Here is an 8,088-nt window from a genome sequence, read left to right as displayed (position 1 = left end):
ACCACATCCTTCTTACCTGTCAGGAGTCATCGCTGCCTGTGTCTCAGGTGACCCCCAAGCTCGTGCAATGTTTGGGAGATGAAGTTTGCAGTGGCTGTATTCTTTTTAACTTGTATGTATTCGTCTTTCATTTGCAGCATTTGTACTCTTGCGATTCTGTATCATGGCCAAAATATCGAGACTAATACTGATTTTCTAGTTCTGAATTTTTTAGTTCTTTGCATGTATCATGTATAACACCAGTACTGTTTAAGGCCCCTCACTCCCAGAAAAAATAATACCTCTACTACTACTGCTATTATTTCTACTACTACCGCTGCAGTAGTAGTACATATACAAGGTAGTCTCTCTCGAGTAGTTGCTACTACCACCAAGATCTGCACCAGTGACGGCTCCAGTCCGGCTCACGCCGAAACCTTCAATGCTCACCACCGCGCCCTCCTACTCACCGGGGCTTGAAGACTTACGTGGCAAAGCCTGTTGTGCCACCGGCGGTTGAGTATCGGGAGAATGCTTGAGCGCCATACCATTTTAAGGGCTAGTTGCTTCGGCAGGTGAGTTGTTACACACTCCTTAGCGGATTCCAACTTCCATGGCCACCGTCCTGCTGTCTATAGCAACCAACACCTTTCTTGGGTTTTATGAGCATTCATTTAGGCCTCTTAACTCGTCATTTGGTACATCCCACAGCGCCAGTTTTGCTTACCAAAATTGGCCCACTAGGCACTCAGTGATTTGGCTCTGGAGCTTCAGTCGTGGACGGCGGCGCCAGCGGCTTTTGGAATGCCGCCGCGCCCCTGTCTTTCAAGAAAGCCCAGACTCTCACCCATTTAAAGTTTGAGAATAGGTTGAGGACGTTTCGTCCCCAAGACCTCTAATCATTCGCTTTTCCCAATAAAACTCATGTACGAGTGCCAGCTATCTTGAGGGAAACTTCTGAGGGAACCAGCTACTAGATGGTTTTATTAGTCTTTCGCCCCTATAGCCAGCTCTGACGATCGATTTGCACGTCAGAATCGCTCCGGACCTCCACCAGAGTTTCCTCTGGCTTCATCCCGGCCAGGCAATGTTCACCATCTTTCGGGTCTCAGCATATCTGCTCAAGGTACTTGCCGGCACCTGCCGCAGGCGGAAAAAGGGAGGGAGGCGAGTATCCGTCCCCCCGAGCCCGCCCCTCCGCGGAGGGCCGATACGGCAAGTCCCGGGCTTGCGCCCCCCCGACACCGGAGAGCGTGTCCACGCTTTGGGCGCGGCGGCCGCGCGCCTCCGAGAGGAGGACGACGACGACCGCCGCCGCGTGCGCCCCGGAGCACTCGGGCGAGGGCCACCGCACGCCGCAGGACACCAAAACCGAGGTCGGAGGAGAGGAGGGAAAGGGACTCACCTCCTCGTCGCCCCTTCCAAGGGAGCCGGGCGTGCGTGGCCGAGGGATCAGCCCCAGGAGACCCCGGCCGCCTCCCCGCCAGCCAGCCGGGCCCCGCCGCAGCCTCCTTCGGGAGAAGAAGAACAGGACAGGGGGGGGGGAAGAGTCGGAGAAGGAGAGGGGAAGGGCGAGGCCCCCCGCAGTGTCTCACCTTCATATCGCCTCTGGGTTTAGTGCAGCCAATGACTCGCACACATGTTGAACTACTACTACCAACACTACTACTACTACTACTACTACCAACACTACTACTACTACTACTACTACCAACACTACTACTACTACTACCAACACTACTACTACTACTACTACTACTACCAACACTACTACTACTACTACTACTACTACCAACACTACTACTACTACTACTACTACTACCAACACTACTACTACTAAAAGTCAAAAGACCAGAAAAAAACCACAACCAAAAGTCCACTTGTTCTGTCAGCATATTTTTTTTTTCGCCTTTTCATTGTCACTCTCCTTAGAAAAAATTCCTTTATGTCCTACACAAGGCACCTGTCACGGCAGCCTGTCTCCCTTCCTTAGATACAGCCTTGAGGAAATATATTGATCAGCTTTCTCTGTCTCTGTCTGTCTGTCTGTCTCTCTCACACACACACACACACACACACACACACACACACATCACAGGAATAACAAACCACTCTCTCTCTCTCTTCCTCTCTCTCTCTCTCTCAAACACACACACACACACACACACACACATACATCAGAGGAATAACATAAGCCACACACACACACACACACACACACACACACACACACACACACACACTCTCTCTCTCTCTCTCTCTCTCTCTCTCTCTCTCTCTCACGCACTCTCTCTCTCTCTCTCTCTCTCTCTCTCTCTCTCTCTCACGCACTCTCTCTCTCTCTCTCTCTCTCTCTCTCTCTCTCCAGGAAGGACAAAAACCATGGCAAAAGAAAATACTGTTTATTAATGAAAAGCGACGTGCGAGCAAGGCATGGCACAAGACACCACAGCACCTCACTCGCCGTACCTCCAACCCCAGTACGTGTTCAAGGCGGCACTGGAGGCTTCGGAACACCATTTCTCTAGCGATTTATTCTGCCCAGTACCCCTTTATCCCCAGTACACCTCTATTATACCCACTAAACATAATTATACCCTCTTTACTACCTACAAATTCTCCTTCTTTACCTTCCATCTCATGTCGGCGCAAGAGGAGAGCTGTTATACGCAAAATAAATCGCTGAGTAAAAGGTGCCACGGGGCCAACGCCATCTAGAACACGGACTGGGTAACACCTGCACCCGCCAGACTTACGAACAGACTTACGCTTATTTCCTGGCGTAAGTAAGATCTATTTTTGCTGGAAATATAGAAGGATTTTTTTTTTCTCTCTGCTTCGTTAATCTGTATAAAATGAGGAGCGGAGGGAAGGGTTGATAATTTATGGAATACATACAATACAACTGAAATAAATCTTGAAAAAACATGGAGGAAATATTTTAAAAGTGGAATGAATAATGTATTTACGAGGAGCATTCTGTTCTTTCCTCGTTCATCCTACGAAAAAAAATGGAAGTCATAGGATGATTCTGTATGTGGTCTCCCTCGTCTATCCTTCGAAAAGAAAGGAAGGGCACGCAATGAGCAACCTCTCTCTTCCCCATCCCCAGTTCATCCTGCAAAGCAGAATGATAAAGGGCATGGAAGGCCACAGTTCTCTCACATAGAAAGCAACAGTCCTCTCCTACCCTTGTCCATCCTAGTGAAATAAATCCTACTTACAACATGGGATTAATGGTAAGTCTGTCTGTAAATCCCTGGCCAGGTGGAACAACAAGGAGGTCTCTTTATACATAATACTTTGGCATCTCTTCCCACAACACAGTTGTGAACAGCACTATCGAGTCAACACCAACCCAATACAACGGGTGGATCAATAATTTAAAAGATCGATAGCATATTATTTACAGTAGCGTATTATGCATTATTTACAGACATTTATAATACATAATGCGTTTATAAATGTTTATATTACGTAAAGGTTTTTTCTCGCGTGACCGTGTTATTAAAACTGGGTGTGTGGAGGTATGGACAATGCCGTAATTTTTTATAGAAATAGCATATGTTGGATCTTTTTGTATTATTCCTTACGCGAGATACAGACCCATCAGGCAAAAAAATTACAGGTCTTCCATTAATGAACATCAAATATTTGGGTGTTGATTACAGCTTTGCACACCCAATTCTCACAATACGGTCATCATACGTCGCACCGTATATTTACGTCAACAGGAAGTGCGCCCTCTAGGGAAGGCAAATGTCAGCTGGGGCACTGGTGGGGGGAATGGGAGCACTGGTGGGGGGAATGGGAGCACTGGTGGGGGGAATGGGAGCACTGGTGGGGGGAATGGGAGCACTGGTGGGGGGAATGGGAGCACTGGTGGGGGGAATGGGGGCACTGGTGGAGGGAATGAGGGCACTGGGACGTGTATTCTCGTGAGCTCAGAGTCCTTCTAACACCTCTTCCTGTACCAGTTTATTTTCCACATGAACTCTTGTACGTTATTTACGCAAAGTACGTCTATTTAAGAAAGTATATTTAACAATGAAGGGAATATATACGAGTAATCCATGAAATAAATAGCTAGGAAGGTGCTAGGAAGACTCCGATCCCCACGAGAGTACAGGTCTTGGGATCACATTTTTGTCACCTTCTCTTCTCTTCCTCCTCACACCTCTCCCTTATATTCTTACCAGCACCTCTTCCTAACCACTAAACTGCCGTATATGATGACGATGATATAGTTTACACAACACACTCCCTCCTGTGAGTGGCGTAGGAACTTCTATTCGGGTGGCACGCGGCACTTTATGACTGGATGTTAAACTATGGCACATGAGCAGGATCAGACACTTGAGTACCTGGTCGACAATGCGCTTTCCGTTAGATCCCAAAAGCTAGTATATTTCTGAGTATCGGGTGTTAATAGTTTATCCCCTTTGTTATTTTTATCAATACAGTTAGCATAAGTATCACAGAAGAACATAGTAAAGGAGGGACCTGGGGCAGAATAGTGCTGTAAATATTAACTAAGATTTTGGGATGTCTAGCAATGCACAAAAGTTCTTAAGTCCTGAATGCTCCTGGGTCTAAAAATATTAATATGGTTTGGCTAATGGTAACTACTAGTCCATATGAGGCAGGAAAGAGCTCATTACCTGTCTCTAACCAGCTGTGGAAATAAACTGGTAAGGAAGAGGTGTTAGGAGTCCCATTGATCAACAAGGATATGGTCCTAAATGCTTTGTGCGTTGAAGATACAGTGGGTGTGGGTGTGGGTGAGGGCGCCTGTGTACTGTGTAAATGATCTCAAACACCAACACAACAGCTCCCCGAAGGCTCTAAGTCCCAGGTCTGCACAATCTGGCAGTGGGACCTCGTATCACAATGTCATCCTTCTGTCTATACGTATCACAGCTTCATCTCTGCCTGCGTGTTTTAACTCTTCATCTGTGTATCAGCCTCGTCCCTCCGTCTGCACGTTTCATCTGTCCGCGCACACTTTCCATCTCTGCCTGCGCGTTTTAGCCCTTCATCTGCGTATCAGCTTCGTCCCTCCGTCTGCACGTTCCATCTGTCCACGAGCACATTCCATCCCTTTGGTGCATTAGGTCCATCCATTCTTACATATCCCTTCACCTGCGTGTTATAAAACCGTACTTAGTCTGTACATTTCCATTCCTCTGTCTCCGCATTTCGCTATTCAGTTTGAGCGTTTTCACTCCATCTGCGCGTTTCACTCTTCCATCTCTACATTTCCGTCCTCCATCTGCGTGTTTCACTCCTTCATCTCTTCATTCCTGTCCTCCATCTGCGTGTTTCACTCCTCCATCTCTACATTTCCGTCCTCCATCTGCGTGTTTCATTCCTCCATCTCTACAGTTCCGTCCTTCATCTGCGTGTTTCATTCCTCCATCTCTACATTTCCGTCCTCCATCTGCGCGTTTCGTCCCTCCATCTCCACATATCACAGTTCCATCCATCTTTCTTCATCTCCACTGTCACCTCCGTACACCGCCAACGAGCGCAGCCTCATATACCTTTCTCATGGACCGTACCAGAGATCCTTGAGTGGGGTGAGGTCTGAGAGAAGAGGGGAGTCACTGGGGGCCCATCCTCTCACCGAATCAAGTTAGTTTGGCTAGGTTTGGTTAAGATTAGGTCAAGTTAGGCTAAGGTAGATTAGTATAGGCTAAGATGGGCTGGATTAGATCGGATTAGCTTCCTTCGTTTGATTAGGTTGGAGTGCGTTGCTAGTTCAGGTCTCGTGTTTTCTGAGTAGGTTAGTTTAGGTTAGGCTTGATTAGGTTAAGGTCAGGAAGGGTTAGGTCAGTTTAGCAAGGGTCTAAGGATGAATCAAGGAAGAGGGTTTGACTGGGAGCTATACTGTAATTGAGTTGGGTCAGAATAGGTTAGATTAGGTTAGGTTAGGCGAATCGGGACATGAGGGAAGCAGGGTGTCACTGAGGGTGTATTCTCACTGGGTTAGGACGTAGCACCTCTTCCTTAGTGATTTATTCCACCTATTTCTCCTTCATAACTTTCATCTCAGCCACTTACACAAATGCAAGTTTTGGGAACTGTCTATTGCCAGACGCCTCAATCCCGCAAGGGGTGGCCACAAGCAAATCGCCTCCATGTCACCCTGTCCCCCGCCATTTCACTGCCTTCCCCCAGCTCACACACCCCTCTCTCATATACCTCTCCACTCCATTCCTGGGGAGGATAAAGAACTCGCTAAGGAAGGGGTGCTGGGGAGAATAAATCACTAAGGAAAGGGTGTTAAGTCGCTAACCGGGGAGAATACGCACCAGTCTAACTCCCAGGCCTCACCATCTCCTCCCCACCACCCACCCCATCGTCGTTCAGTCTAATACCTGAATATTTATCACGAGAGTTAGATAAGAGTAACTATCACATGGAATATAGTACGTGCATTACATGGAGTACGCGTTACATGTCTCCTAGGCCACCAGTTAGTGTACAGATCAATTGTACTCTTTCGTGGTCAGCTGTACAGTCGAAATAGGGAACAATTGAAATAGGAAACTCTAACTTGGCCCAGATTTTCGTCCATTTGCAGCTTATTTCACGTTGCTCAGTGGCACAAAAAGGAACAATGCTACTCCTCTACTTCCCATAGCACTTCTTCGTGACTAGCATCAGAATTAAGTGCCAGTCTCTTCAAACAACCCAAGTATTCAAGATGGAGAGATGGGAATTTTAGACTAAGTTAGGGTGAAAGGGGTATAGTTCACGTAACACCTTTCAATAGGGACCTGTAGCAGAACTTTCACTCACAGGCGTACCTCAGTGCTCTGTTCTCCATGTTCTCGTCGGCTGAGAAAGCTCCCTAACGCCTCTTCCTAACTGATTTAGTTTGCTTATTACACCTTGCCGTCCTCTTCTGTGTCACTTAATTCATTCTAATACCACCAAACTCAGAATAAATCATATAGAAAATGATATTAGCCAGCCATATCTAAAACTAAGTCGGTGAGGAAAAGGTGTTAGGGAGCTTCCTTAATTGTGAAAATACGAACAATGATATTGGGGAAATGCACCGTAATAAATGCAGTAGTGTTGATATTCACCTTCCTTCCTCGTCTTCACTACATTGAAAAGAGACTGGGGGGAGGTATTTACAGATGCATGACTACAGAGTTGGCTTAAGCACCCACATGCAGCATACCCCTACATGCACACTAGAGTTGAGTTTCCCTGCGTAGTATAATTTATGGATATGACACAAACCAGATCTATCAACATACTGCATATTGCTCCGCTTTCACTACCCCGGGCGATTTCTCGTGTGTTGTGTTATCAGTGTCTATCCTGTATCATTTATTCATTTCCTACTGCCACTGCCACACCCACGCCCACACCAGCAGACAGTCAGCGTTATCAGTGTCTATCCTGCATCATTTATTCATTTCCTACTGCCACTGCCACACCCACGCCCACACCAGCAGACAGTCAGCGTTATCAGTGTCTATCCTGCATCATTTATTCATTTCTTACTGCCACCGCCACACCCACGCCCACACCAGCAGACAGTCAGCGCTATCAGTGTCTATCCTGCATCTTTTATTCATTTCCTACTGCCACCGCCACACCCAAGCCTACACTACGTCTATCCTGCATCATTTATTCACTTCCTATTCCCACTGCCACACCCACGCCCACACCAGCCGACTGAGCCGTCCCTGAAACACACAAAACACTGCCCCGTGAGTTTCTAATGGCTCACTATTAATGGGTCCCTCTGCATGTCCTAACCCTATCAGTCGCATTATTTTTTTTTCCTTCGTCGTCAGAGATTAGGGTCAAGGTATGTGGCTCTCCTGGTTAGGTTTGGTTAGGTTAGGTTTGGTTAGGTTAGGTTTGGTTTGGTTTGGTTTGGTTTGGTTAGGTTTGGTTTGGATTGATTAGCTTTGGTCATATCTGGCTTGGTTTGGTTAGATCAGGATGAGTAAGGTCAAGCTAGTTTAATTTAGACTTCGCTTGTGTAATATCCATAAAACTGCGCAACTAAACGAATTACCACGCACTACGAGTATACCTCCGCGTGTGAGTGTATTTGAGTCACTAATCCGGGAGTCTAGC

General features: G+C 47.0%; 1 pseudogene; it reads right to left on the bottom strand.

Annotated features, from left to right (window-relative positions):
- Nucleotides 1-328: 328 nt before the first annotated feature.
- On the bottom strand, nt 329-1,207 carry LOC145418480 (large subunit ribosomal RNA; annotated as a pseudogene).
- Nucleotides 1,208-8,088: the final 6,881 nt, after the last annotated feature.

Source organism: Coenobita brevimanus, chromosome 114 (assembly GCF_032717465.1).
Source record: "Coenobita brevimanus isolate Jiangsu-jjx chromosome 114, ASM3271746v2, whole genome shotgun sequence".
Lineage (NCBI taxonomy): Eukaryota > Metazoa > Arthropoda > Malacostraca > Decapoda > Coenobitidae > Coenobita > Coenobita brevimanus.
Note: the sequence above shows the minus strand (reverse complement) of the source record. Positions and strands in the feature narration are given on the sequence as shown.